Source organism: Notolepis coatsorum (genome assembly GCF_963971535.1).
Source record: "Notolepis coatsorum genome assembly, chromosome: 4".
NCBI lineage: Eukaryota > Metazoa > Chordata > Actinopteri > Aulopiformes > Paralepididae > Notolepis > Notolepis coatsorum.
This window is the reverse complement of record NC_140168.1, coordinates 204,805,192-204,819,640: the sequence shown is the minus strand read 5'-3', so window position 1 is coordinate 204,819,640 and position 14,449 is coordinate 204,805,192. Positions and strand designations below refer to the sequence as shown.

The 14,449-nt window shown below is 47.4% G+C and overlaps 1 pseudogene across 1 annotated transcript in view; it reads right to left on the bottom strand.

The window, feature by feature from the left end:
- Positions 1-484: 484 nt before the first annotated feature.
- LOC311226794 overlaps positions 485-14,449 on the bottom strand; it is a 193,941-nt pseudogene continuing 179,976 nt past the window's right edge. The window contains exons 7-11 of the transcript in view: positions 7,395-7,459; positions 3,305-3,451; positions 1,306-1,398; positions 1,018-1,147; positions 485-489 (exon numbers count right to left, since the gene is read on the bottom strand). The product of the transcript in view is annotated as an uncharacterized misc_RNA (transcript). The remainder of the gene's footprint in view (positions 490-1,017; positions 1,148-1,305; positions 1,399-3,304; positions 3,452-7,394; positions 7,460-14,449) is intronic.

Genomic DNA, 14,449 nt, shown 5'->3' with positions numbered 1-14,449 from the left:
TTAATTGGCATTATAGGACTTCAATAACACTGAATGTCACTGTTCCCATAATTTCTTCATTTCTATACCCAATATCATGTCTTCTTGCGGTGCTTGGTTTACTTGAATTGGGTCAACAGATTACCATGCATATTAAAAAGAATACCAGGTAAACATGTATTTATGCAAAATCAAAACATTTTATTGCAAGTTTATTGCAAGTTTAAACATAAAAATTAAGCACAACATAACCCCACACCCCCCACTTGACCTTGCCTCCCCTCACCCCCACCCCAACACTTGACCTTTCTTAAGCCAGTAGCTTATTCTTGAGGTTGGTAACTTTTGGAGACAGCCTTGTCCAATCCAGCTCCAGGAAGAGTTTCTGGAAGACTTCGAATGTGTACCTGAGACCAAAGAGAGGAAGAAAACCAATGTCAGGTGCTTAAAATGAAATGGACAACAGTCTCACAACATTGTAAATGCCCCAACACTTGACCTTGTCTCACCCTGCAAGGTAAAGTGTACACAAGGTGCACATTATAAACAAACTGTTCTCTGCCAATATTCAAAACCATGAAGCCTCTCCGCTCAAATAAATATGGCTATTTGGACAAATCTGAGATGAAACAACTACTTACAGTAACCGGATCACTGAAACTCACATTTAACCAAAACTTGAAGGAAACAATGTTATTTTTGACAGTGACTTTTCCCTTTCACTCTGCAAGGGTCACCTTTCTTACCAGTATCTTATTCTTGAGGTTGGTCACTTTTGGAGACAGCCTTGTACAATCCAGCTCCAGGAAGAGTTTCTGGAAGACTTCGAATGTGTACCTGAAATCAAAGAGAGGAAGAAAACCAAAGAAAATGGCATAAATAATACAGGTTCACTCAAGGTAGGTTAGAAAAATGTAAATGCCTTTAATTCTGTGTACATTAGTTCCTTGGGATAGGCAAGATTCACTGCATATGCCAACCCAACTAGCATGGAGCAAGCCCATGGGAAATTACCCAGAGCAGTCAGAACTTTCACACCCTCTATGACAATACCGATGTCGTTGGGACCCTCTGATGTTTCCTTCTTGATCGATTTTTGTTGTTTGTACAGCAAGGTCCTGCGACACACCATCTCCATCAGCATCCTGAAAGGGCAAGGCACTTTAGACTGTACAGCCACAGGAGAAGGTCCTATAATTGAACAACTCCCAAATTCCTTCCTTCCAACCTTTGGACAAGAAAACCAATGGCCGTATTCACAAAACATCCTCAGGCTTAAAGTAACCCCCAACCCTTTTCTCTCTTTTAACATGTGCTTCAACTTACATCATACTCCTTTAAGAGCTGATCTGTAGATTCCCCAAGGTACATCACCAAGCCCAGAATGGCAACATCTCTGGTGATGTTGATGCTCGGAGCCTGAAATGACACAAATAATCATTATTCTTCAGTATATTGCAGTGTGGAGGATGTGAGCAACTGCATCAACTGTGGGCCTATGGACGCCTTTACCTACTTCCTTACTGTTCATTGACTAGTGCAGCTTTTAACACCATAACCCCAGTCCCGGCACCATGGGCGGGCATTAGGGGGCCGGGCCCGCCCACTGAGTCAGCTGTGCCCACCCTGGTAACATTTTTTTTTTCTTTTTTTCAATCAAAGTCAACTATCCAAATCCTTAGTCGGGGACAGCCCTAGTGGGCACTGATGTCAACAACAACACTACTGAAGCTAGCACGGCACTCTGTGAGAATTCGTTTTCTACCCTCAAGAACGTCTTTACAGAACCATTGACGCAACTAAGGCCAATTTAATTCAGTTGGCATTTGAGAAGGACTTAACAAAAAAGTTCAGGAATGAGTGGAGGGGCAGTGTTTTAAGAAGATTTCACTCTGTCCCCAAACACCGCTTGCCGCTCTACTAATGATGGTGAGTAGCCTGTGGAGGAATTTTGTTTGCTTTTTTATGCACCTTATTTTTTTCAGTTCAGTTCAGTTTGTCAGTGAATTCAGAAGTGTTGAATAAATGGAGACTTTTCAAAGATATAGAATAGAATAGAAATGTATTATCCTGAGGGAAATTTTATACTGCAAATCACTCAACATTAAACATTTAAACAGAACAAGTCACAAATAAGAATAACAAAACAAATGGCCTAAGAATAGAATAAAATGAAATAGAATAAAAATAGAATAAAAGATACAGTAAATAAATACAGTAAAAATATACTGAAGTCTACAGTAGGTGTAATAATGCACAGTGCTGTTTAAAAAGTAAGAGTCCAGGAAGATGGTAATTGTCACTCTGTGCTCAGTGATGCAGTGAGGCACAATGATGCATTGTATAGTCTGATGACTGTCGGAATGAAGGACTTCCTGTGCCGTTCAGTAATGCATTTAGGTAGTGTGAGCCTATAACATGCTCCTCCTGTCAGCCAAGTCTGTGTATAGTGGGTGGGAGGGGTTTTCCCTGATGGCCTGGAGCTTAGCAAGGTTCCTCCTCTCCGCCACCCTCGCTAGAGTCCAGCTCCACCCCAACCACGCTACTGGCCTTCTTGACCATCTTATCCAGCCTGTTTGTGTCCCCTGCTCTCAGTCCGCTGCCCCAGCAGGTCTGTTATATATATATCCGTTCAGTCTGTTTTTGTATAAGTGAAAGTTCTTAAGATAGAGAGAAATTAGATTTTTCAATTGCCTCTCTGCTGTTTAGTTCAGCACCGTGGGCAGCGCCAAGCAAGCCACAGCGCCGCTGTCCCAGCTGAAACGTATAAAAGGGAACCTTTGTTGAAAAACCATTGTGCCCCCCCGAGAACATTTTATGCCCCCCCCACTAATTTGTTTCTGCAGCCTGGTCTGCATAACCCCCCATACTAGTCACCAAACTCGGGGACATTCACATATTTTCAGAGTACATAATTATGAAATGAGTTTGTGTTTTGTCGCCTCACGCACACACGTGTGTTGTGTGTAATTACCTTCCATGGTCCAGTCATTATTATTAGAACTGCCGAGCACCAAAACTTTGCAATTGGTTATGAATCCAAACCAGTGGAGTTCTCAATAAGCTGGTCAAATAAGAGTCCATCTCAAAATAAACAGAAATTAACCAAATACAATTTGAAAACTATTTTCCAACCAGGTGCCTCACATTAACCAGCCGCCAACTGTGTATTTAAATGGTCTGCAACTATTTCATACTCTTTGTTGTAGAGAGAATGACAAGCGAACAATACCTGCTGTATATTTCATATAAGCAATGATATTCCAGCAGTTTGACCACAACATCCCTGAAAATATTAGCAAACAGAAAAGTCATTGAAGAATACCTCAAGTAGGATAGCCTTCAACCTCATCCCCACGGCGCCACCCTTGGACTGGAAGAAGGCCAACAGCTTGGGAGTGTATTCATCCAGCTTGGACATGAACTGTGATTCAAGGTGCACCATTGTGATTCTTTGAAACTCATCCTGGAGCTGAAAGACAAAAAGGAACATTGAAGCTTCAAATGGTACAAGTACATTTCTAAAAGCTGTATAACCATGAAATAAATAGAAACACAAAATCCATCCTCCTCACCATCACTGGCCTCTGGTAGGCCTACATCAGAATGGTCAACAGTCTGATTATGGTGACTCGCAAACACGTTTTGCTTAAAATCACTCAAAGAATAGCCTATATGGCTTCTGTTTTTGTGTTTGAGAAATGTTTTGTATATATTTGTGCAAAAGTCACAACCTTTAAATACACTAAAGACAGTTTTGTGCCTCTTCAGATGCCTTCCAATATGCTGAAAGTAGTCCTTCACTGTAGGACAATGGCGACTGCAAACTAAACACTTACAATTAATAATTCCTGGCCTTGAACTTTCTCCTGCTGCATGGTATCTGGATAAATGTGTGCAAAGGGCACCCTGTGTTTTGAATGTGCAAGGACAATCATCATGTAGACATGGCTGGGGTTGTGCACTACCGAATGTTGCGTGTTGTAGTCTGTAATGCTTCAGTAGATTCCTCCTTGTAGTAGACAATGATTTGCAGATCTTACAGTTCCACCTCATAGTCCAAGCCTAAGATAAGGAAAAAAGTAATTAATTTACAAACCCAAGTAAATGAAAGATTGTGCCACTTCTACAAGAAATATTTGCATGTTCACAAAAAGAAAATAGGGAAATTACACTGTGTTGTGGCTGATAACGTTACAGCTTAGCTAGCACGATAGCTAGTTAGCAAGAACTGGTTGGCTAATATAGGCTAGCTAGCTAGCATGCGAGCCGACAGCATGGTGCCTGGCTATTGCCACATTTTAATCTTAACAGGTGGGTTACCATGTCGGGCCCGTGCACTGAACACACACACAAGTCACGGCACTTTGCGAGCGTCTAGAGGCTCTGGTTGCATTTTTCGCCCAACATATAAATACTGTTCGAAAGATCTATTTTTTGCAACCTCACTCTACCAATTCCGTGCGTCGGTTCTCGAGTTACATGACGATGTCAGGCGAGCGTCTTTTTTAGCAAGAACTGGTTGGCTAGTATAGGCTAGCTAGCTAGCATGCGAGCCGACAGCATGGTGCCTGGCTGTTGCCACGTTTTAATCTTAACAGGTGGGTTACCATGTCGGGCCCGTGCACTGAACACACACACAAGTCACGGCACTTTGCGAGCGTCTAGAGGCTCTGGTTGCATTTTCCGTCCAACATATAAATACTGTTCGAAAGATCTATTTTTTGTCGTTCTAATGCAACCTCACTCTACCAATTCCGTGCCTCGGTTCTCGAGTTACATGACGATGTCAGGCGAGCGTCTTTTTAGCAAGAACTGGTTGGCTAGTATAGGCTAGCTATAGCAAGCATGCAAGCCATGTAGACGCATTAGCGAACCAAGATAAGATAGTGAAGGGGGAGTCGGAATTGCATGCACTCTCCTACAACAGTCGGAAAAACAATTTCTCCTCAAATGTAAAACTTAATAGGCTACTTTTAGCAGCATGTTACATGAATAAAAACATAGTGGTACTGCATTAACTTGAGAACAGGAAACAGATTAAATGTACTCGTAATTTTTACTCACCTGGGTCCGTGTGCATACCAGTGCCACACTCGCTGTCTTTGGATATAATGGCAATAGCATGATCCTTGCATGTGATTGGCCGCATCATCCACGTGGTGTCAAAATAAAGTCCCATTAGTTGGGCGAAAGTGCCAGGTGATTAAAACCAAAGACCTCCTAATGAGTAAAATCTATAAATTTTCTGCATCTTTGACATTGCTGATAAAATATAATTAAATTCGACTCAATGTATCACAGCTAATTGTATTCAACTAAAATTGTGTAAAATGCAATTAATAAATTGTTCAAATTCGTTGAATTCAGCCCAATTTTATTGCATACGGCACATAGTCTTTTTTATTATGTATAAGTTACTAATAATTATTTAATAAATATTAATTAACCCCAATCCCAGTTTTTTGAGTGCAGTCTGTTTCATTTAACATATCACTATGCGTTTCTTGCACCAACATAACATCAATGCTTTTCACTTTGATCATTTCATATCAAAGAGCTCTTTTCTTTATGTCCCTTGCCCCATTCAAATTTAAAGTGGCCACTCTAAAACTACTGCTCATTAGAAATAAAGAGCAAACCACCCATGTGAACAATGTAACCAAAACAAAAAAACTATACTGATTCCTCCCCATCATCTTCTTTGTTGAGGTCCAGCCTAACCTTCTGTACCAATTTCCTCAGCCTGTATACTTCTTGGTCAGAAAAACGACCATCTCCTTTACACTTCATATTATTCCTGGCTGACACAATGAACAGCTCCCTATCTGGAAAGAACTTTCCTATTTTTACACCCTTCCTGTTTTTTGTTGTCTGTAAAAACATTTTAATTTCAGCCAATCCATAGGAAAGTTTAGCTTTTGCATCACTCCCCCAATCATCAGACTCATCTCCAGAGCTTCCATCTGAGTCCGACCCTGTACCCTCCTGTGTACTCTGTGTACTACTGATTACTTTGTTCACATCCGCTTTCTTAGCTTGAGAGCTTGTCAACCTGTCTCTTCCACCACGACCTCCCCCCCCCCCCCTCATTTTCATCCCCACCATCTTTTCCCTGTACTGCTTCACCTGCCTTGCCTGTGGCTTCGTCGTTTTTATCACTCCTATCTGTTCCACTAACCGTTTCAGAAGCCTCACCACAACTCTTCCCCTGTTCTCCACAACCCTCAACAACTTGATTCAAACCCCATGCTGTTTTTCCTTTTTTTGTTGTGCCCTTCCCAGCATTTTTCCCAGTACTAGGCCCCTCTCCTGGGAAAGCCTTTCTCAGATGCCCCTCTTTACCACAACCAAAACATTTCATATTCTGTGTTGTTGCAAAAATGACATAATCAAACCCGTCTACAACCACTTTAAAATTCAAATCTAGCTCCTCCTCGCGTTTGTTCATTATTATGAAAGTCTGCTTTCTATGAGAAACCACATGTTGCAATTCAGGCGCTTTGCAACCTGATGACGGATACTAACTAAAACTAGAAAATTGTATCACATCACACCAGTTTTGTCCGCCCTACACTGGCTTCCTATTCAAGGCCGATCTGACTTTAAAGTGCTACTCCTCACCAAATTTTTTTTAAATGGGCTTGCACCGCTCTATCTATCCGATCTCATCTCTCGATACTCGCCCGCTCTTGCTCTGCGCTCACAAAATGCGGGGCTTCTATCGATTCCTAGGGTTAAAAAGAAATCCGCCAGCCACAGAGCCTTTGTCTACCGCGCTCCCTACCTGTGGAACAAATTACCTGCCGTCGTCCGGGGCGCCTGCTCTGTCGAAGCTTTTAAATCCTGCTTAAGACCCATCTTTTCTCTCTCTCCTTCAACCTACCCTGATCTCACCTGATCGGGGTCTGACCCTTAGATTAATCTGTCTAGTTTAGTTAGGATGTCTATTTGCTCCCATGTCTGGTAACCCCCTCCTATTGCTAGGTTTTAGTGAGTTTTTCCTTGTCCTTACCTTCGCGTGGGGTATGTCTGGGAGTGTTGCTTTTATTTATTTAGCATTTATTTTAATTTAATTTAAATTTTAAATTTTAAATTTTAAAGTTTAAATTTTAAATTTTAAATAAATATAAAAAAAAAATGTGGACCTTGTGGTGTTCTTGTTTTGTTCTTGATTTGATGTGATGTTTCTTCTTGACTTGTTTGGGGAGGACGTGTACGGCCCATGGGGACATTGACGTCTGTTGTCGGGCCTTATAAATAAATTTGATTATGATTTGATTTGATGACATATTTTTTATTGGAGATACAATTTTCCCATATCTGGCAAGTTCTCTCAAGATAAGCTCATCACCTATCAACGGGGGAACATTCGCCAAAGTCACCTTTTTCGCTGGCATTGTGAGCAGCGTTACCGACACGAACGTGTCGTTTATTACTAGACCATTGATAATGACTTTATTTGCTTCCACCACATCGTCTACAAAGAGAAAGAGAAAGACAGAGACAGAGAGAGAGAGAGAGAGAGAGAGAGAGAGAGAGAGAGAGAGAGAGAGAGAGAGAGAGAGAGAGAGAGAGAGAGAGAGAGAGAGAGAGAGAGAGAGAGAGAGAGAGAGAGAGAGAGAGAGAGAGAGAGAGAGAGAGAGAGAGAGAGAGAGAGAGAGAGAGAGAGAGAGAGAGAGAGAGAGAGAGAGAGAGAGAGAGAGAGAGAGAGAGAGAGAGAGAGAGAGAGCGAGAGAGAGAGAGAGAGAGAGACAGACAGACAGACAGACAGACAGACAGACAGACAGACAGACAGACAGACAGACAGACAGACAGACAGACAGACAGACTGACAGACAGACAGACAGACAGACAGACAGACAGACAGACAGACAGCCATACAGACAGACAGACAGACAGACAGACAGACAGACAGACAGACAGACAGACAGACAGACAGACAGACATACAGACAGACAGACAGACAGACAGACAGACAGACAGACAGACAGACAGACAGACAGACAGACAGACAGACAGACAGACAGACAGACAGACAGACAGACAGACAGACAGACAGACAGACAGACAGACAGACAGACAGACAGACAGACAGACAGACAGACAGACAGACAGACAGACAGACAGACTGGCCTCTCTGGGTTAGTTAGTACAGAGTGTTAGTTAGAGTTAACTCTCTGGGTTAGTACAGAGTGTTAGTTAGAGTTGGCTCTCTGGGTTAGTACAGAGTGTTAGTTAGAGTTGGCTCTCTGGGTTAGTACAGAGTGTTAGTTAGAGTTAACTCTCTGGGTTAGTACAGAGTGTTAGTTAGAGTTGGCTCTCTGGGTTAGTACAGAGTGTTATATGCCGTATTTGCTATCGCGTTCCGCTCTGAGCCGTATGAGATATTCTATCTCCTATGATACCTAATGTATCTCCCTACGAACAAAAAAATACATGCACCACACCTGTATGGGGCTCCGCCCCCATGGTGGCACCGCCCATATAGCAGTGACGGTAGTCACCACACACCCTTCCTCTATTTTCGTCCCAGCGTACTCGGATGCGTGCACCGTACGATAACTAGTAGGATGAAAAGATCAGAGTCATAATGTTGGAAGCTTACCGGAGGTTGCTGGCCCCTGGCATCTTCGACGCATGTTTTCAGCGACACGACGGGCCTGTGTTGATGTTCCTCGTTTGATGACAGCACATCGAGGTTCAGCTGTACAAGGCTGGCTGTCGGGCCAGCTTGTACTCAGGTAGGCCCTGTGTCTTCAGGCATGGGTATTAGTGTTAGTAATGCTGGTTTGTTTTGTTAACACAACCATGTTGTGTGTTGGCGCCGGGGGCAGGATGGTTTGGTGAACGTTCTCTGCAGGGAACGGTTTCCAAGCTGTCTTGGGCGTGCTGCTAAGACATCTAAAGCTATGCTACATGCTATCGCTAATGCCGCATGCTATTACTACTGCTAATTGCTATGCTGTTTTAATGTCTCCGCCGTGAGATGTTGTCACTCTCCCTCCTCTTGCCCGGTTCATCAATGAAGGTCAGTCGGTAGCTGTTGTGGGTTTTTTTGCTGAGTTCTATTTACCTTTTTCGGGTAAATGGGTTGACAACAGGGTAGGCCGTGGCTAGGTTTCCTAGCCAGGTATTTTACCTTGTGTTCCGGCGGGGTTTGTTGAACGGTGTTCCCATCTGGGTTGGCGTCGGGTAGTGGGGCTATGGGTCCAGCCGACATGGTAAACATGTTGCGTGTCTGTGCACAGGCAATTGTTGTCTTGGGTCCCACATCGCCTGGCGCTAGGCTGCAGTAGTATAAGGGCATGGCCGCCTGGGAGAAATGTGAGGCCCTGTGCGTTTTTAGACGCGAGGCCCCCCACCTCCTGGGGCGGCCCTGTGTAGGGGGCTATTGTTTAGTTTTGTCACTCTGCTATGAGAAGGTCTGTCTTGCTACAGTTTTCTCTCCTCTCAAACCATTCATACTGACGGTCAATCGGTATACTGGGGGAGTAGTGCGGGGGGGGGGGCTTTGTTTACCTTTTTTGGTAAATGGGCTAAACTGGGGCTGGTGTCCTGTTGTGAATATTTTGAATGAAGACGGGTCTGGTCCGTCTCCCCTTAAACTTTGTGTGTATGGGTTTGCTCATTCTACAGTTTTTTGTGGTTTAGCTCTTTTATTCATTTAACCCTTTCATGGTGCACACCACAGTGGAGGGTGCTGTTTGCAATCACCACTGGTGCTCCATGTTAACATCAGTCCTTTGTTTTTGATATATTGAAACAATGCCCCGCCCCGGCCGACACCATGGGTGGGTCGGCCTGGCGAGTGGCTGGTGGGCTGTTAAGGCTTGTACCGCCACGGTATGGAATTGGCAACGATTAGAACTGTGTTCGAATTGCTGTTTTTTTTTCTATTAGAAAAATGGTGTCTGGTGGAGGGGCCTTGAGGGCCAGCCGACGTCGACACATCGCGCGAGGTTGTTGACGTTATTAGCTTTGACCCAGCCGCAAGCTATAACCGCTCAGGGTTCCCCTCTCCGCAGGGGATTTTGGTCTTCTGCTGGAGCGCGGGCGGTATTGTCCTAGGCCCTACACCGCCTCACACCGCGCAGCCAGAAGAAGAGAGAGCACGGCCTCGTCAGCGGCGATGACGGGGCCCTCGACAGGCGGCCATGTTTTTCCCCCGCCAGAGGTATCCTGGTCGTCGATTCGACAGGTGTCCACAAGGCCGACAGCCTTGGCGGCCGAGGGATCGGCCATGTACTGTAGGATGGGTTCGGCTTGAACAAACAAGCCGTCACCGTCCTGCCGCGAGCAGCCCGCTCTCCGATCGCTCCCTTCCCCAACACCAGCGGAAGAAGTGGGCTCTGATTGTTTCCTTTGGCTGCGGGCCGCGTGCCTTCGTTGATGCGCGGGCGGCCCCCCTTTTCGCTTCTCATGGGGACAGGGGCTGACACCCAGTTTATGGCTGAGCCTGGGTCTGTCCGTGAGAATGTTGTGCTGTCAAGCGGTTCCCACACCTTGATCTGTGTTGGTTGAGCCTGGTGTTACGTCTGTCAACTTAAGTGTTGTCAGCAGGGGGGCTCGAAACCTTTTGAGGCACACAGTGCGGGCTTCCCCGGCCTCGCCTTCGCCAGGCCTGGTATCATGTTGGTGCCTCCCACTCCTGGAATATTGGCAAGTGGTCGCAGCTCACATGATTTGGGGTGGTAGTAATATCACTGCAGGGCTACGGTGTGTAGGAACCCATGGGGGCCTTACACCTTGCATGTCCGGCTGCAGAACAACTCCTTCAGCATGTTCTGGAGGGGTGTTCAGTGGGGGGGCTTTTTTCATCGGAAGCCCCCCGTATCAGACCGGCCCTTTCTGTCGGGGTTCCCCCTTGGGTGCGATTGCCTCGTGGGTGGTGTCAGGGTCAGGTGTTCCGACACGGAACGCGCTCCTCGCACGGTTCCAGGTTTGGCTACGCACAGCGGGGGGACCGGGCCAACTATCTACGGTTCCTAGCGGACCTGCGCCACGTGACGGCGGGTGCGTTGGGAGTGTCGTCACATATGACTACGGCAGTATCATATGTCGAGGTGGATGGAGAGAACGCTGAGGCGGGGACTTGTGTTTACACAACCCCACCCGTTTTCAGGTTTGGTACAGACCCTATTGTCGGGGTCTCCAGCTGTGACAGCTCTGGTCAACGAGATCCAATCTCTGTGGACGAAGCAAGCCATCGTCGTGGCGTTCTCCTCCCGGTGTTCTCTGCCCGAGAAGTCGGGAGGGAGGGGTGTAAGACCCAGGCTGGACCTGTCCCATGGGAAGGTTCAGCATTTTTTGGATTGTCTCCTACCTGTTGAACACTGTCAGGTGGGGGTCTGGTTCTCCTCCATAGACCTGTAGGATGCGTATGCGCATCCCCGATCTTCCATCCTAGGGCTTACCTACGCTTCCTTTGCAGGGTTAGCGTATGAGTACCAGAGGCTGCCGTTCGGTTTTCTCTGGCTCCCCGCATCTTCACCAAGTGCGTGGAGGCCGCACTGGGGCCTCTGCGTCGTCCGGGGTTACGGAGTGTTCTGCCCTGATGACGTTCTGGTCCTTCACGGTCAAGGTGGATCGTCAGGTCTCGTACCAGGCAGGTCTCTACCAGCCTGGGGTTGCTGTAGACTGGATGTAGAGTATTCCTCTTCCCAGTCAACGGTTGGAGGGCTATGGGCATCCATCTCAGAGCGTGTTGTCAACACGCTCGGGAGGTTCCGTCCTAGGACGGTTACGGCGCTGTCTCACGTCGCGTTTTCACCGACGCCTCCCTCGCTGGTGATGCGTCGGGCCAACGCAGTAGGGGGCAGCTGGCAAACCATGCTGCCCGGTCTGCGCTACGTTCAATGTGTTGGTGTTGAAAGCGGTCCTTCTGGTCCACAAATGGTGTTGATCAGGACGGACGATACGACGTCAGTGTTGTGTATCGACAGACAGGGAGGAGTACGCTCCCCCTGTCTGCACCAGGCGGCGGGCGGCTGGCTATGGGCGTCCTCCATCTGCGCGGCCTGAGGGCTCCCCACATCCCCGGCAGGGAGAATGTGGGTGCAGGTACTGTCGCGGGGCGGCCCTCATCCTGACGGGTGAGGATTGCGTCTGGACATGGCCAGGCGGGTCTGGGACCGATGCCGTGCCGCCAGGGATTCTTCCCCATACATCTGTTAGGTCAGTTGTTGGGACGGGTACGTTGAGGGGCGCAGGTTCTTGATCCTGATGGTGTTACCATCTGGAATGCGCATGCTCCCTCCACTGTCGCGCTTACGCGGGCAGATGACGTATGTTCCAAGTGTGGTGTAAGGCGGGGGGCCGGGACTCAGTCTCCTGCCCCCTGGATGCTGTCCTTAGTTACCTCCGGTCTCCCCTTGATAGACTGTCGGCTTCGACGGTGAGGGTATATGCAGCAGCTATATCCTCCTATCATGAGGGGTTTGAGGGGATGTCTTGTTCAGCCACCTTCTTATGAAGCGTTTCCTGCTTGGCGCTTGACGCGTTAAGCCGGTGCAACGCTCCTTGGCTCCGACTTGGGATCTTCAATTGGTCCTCAATCGGTTGTCCTTGGTCCCGTTTGAGCCGCTCGAGCAGGCACCGTTGGGACAGCTGTCCTTCAGGACCGCGTTCCTTCTGGCTGTCACTTCCGCTAAACGCGTAGGTGAGCTCTGTGCTCTCTCGGTACGTCCAGAGTGCCTGTCTTTTCTGACCGATTGCGGTGTCACTCTGCGACCTGATCCTGCTTTCGTGCCTAAGAATATCCGGAGTTCCTTCCGCTCCCGGGATATTGTGGTTCAGGCGTTTCGTCCTCCTCCTCACACTAGTGAGTTAGATGCGGGCCTTCACCTGTCATGTCCAGTCCGTGCTTGGGGATTTACCTCAGCCGTACTCAGGATTTCAGGGTTACCGACCAGCTTTTTGTCTGTTACGGTGGGGCTTGTGCTGGTAAGGCACTGTCGGAGCAGCGCCTGTCCCATTGGTTGTGCGAGGGTGTTACCCTCTGCTACACGTTGGCTGGGCAGGATCCCCCTGGGGGCGTCAGGGCGCACTCCACTCGTGGGGTGGCTGCCTCTGCCGCACTCCTGTGTGGGGCCTCGGTGGAGGCCATCTGTGCTGCAGCTTCATGGTCCTCCCCGGGCTCCTTTGTAAGGTTTTTCCTCATGGACATGACCGGGGGTTCTGTCTCCCAGGCGGTTCTGGGGTCTGTGGCCTTTCCTGCTTCCCGTCCTTTGGTCGGGTAGCAGGAGTGTATGGGTATGGGCCACAGTGTGTTGAGTCTCACGTGGTTCCGCCTGTACGGTGTGTTCAAGGGGTTCTAGTTTCCCTCTTGTTCGCATTCAGGTGGAGTTGACTGCGCCCCCCCTTCATTAGGGAGGATGGGGTGACAGGGCTCCCCGCACCCCTTGATGTGGGCTTACGGGTCCTCAGGGGGTACATTTGTCGGGCTTCGCGTCCGCTCTTCCCCATATCTCATACGGCTCAGAGCGGAACGCGATAGCAAATACGGCATATAACGGTAGGTTATGTAGATAACCTAGTTATATTAGTATTGGCTGAGCGTTCCGCTCTGCGCGGCCCTGAGTTCCCTCTTGAGGAATCTTTTCCTGGGACGGGTTTTTTGCGAGGAAGGGTGTGTGGTGACTACCGTCACTGCTATATGGGCGGTGCCACCATGGGGGCGGAGCCCCATACAGGTGTGGTGCATGTATTTTTTTGTTCGTAGAGAGATACATTAGGTATCATAGGAGATAGAATATCTCATACGGCTCAGAGCGGAACGCTCAGCCAATACTAATATAACTAGGTTATCTACATAACCTACCGTTAGTTAGAGTTAACTCTCTGGGTTAGTACAGAGTGTTACTTAGAGTTAACTCTCTGGGTTAGTACAGTGTGTTAGTTAGAGTTGGCTCAACGAGGTGACTAGCTGGGACACCAGGAATGAGAGAGCCCCCACTAAATAAGGAACATCTTTATACCTACAAAACTGAGAGGGGTGGCGGGCCATAGGTACAGGGCCGCCTGGGAGAAATGCGAGGCCCTGTGCGAGATTGGAAAGAAATTGAAATGCTATTTGGCCCTAAACAGAGAGTACACAGTGGCAGAATACCTGAGCACTGTGACTGAAGATCCTTGACTAGGTACAGACTCAGCGAGCACAGCCTAGCCATCGAGAAAGGCCGCCATAGGCAGACTGTGTGTGTTAGAAAGAGAGAAAGATAGAGAGCATGTGTGTTTGTCGTGTGTGTGTGTTAGAGAGAGAGCATGTATGAGAGAGATAAGCAAAGTTGAGCCCCTAAATGATATTCAACTTTTAATGGAAGAACAAAACAGAAGGAAAAGATAACTTCACAAAGGCAACATGAATATACATAGATCCAAAAGGACAAAGATCAACACTTAAATCCAAAGAGAAGAGGGTCTATACCAGAGAAAACAAAGCAGCAAGGAGCCAATGGCCGACATCAGC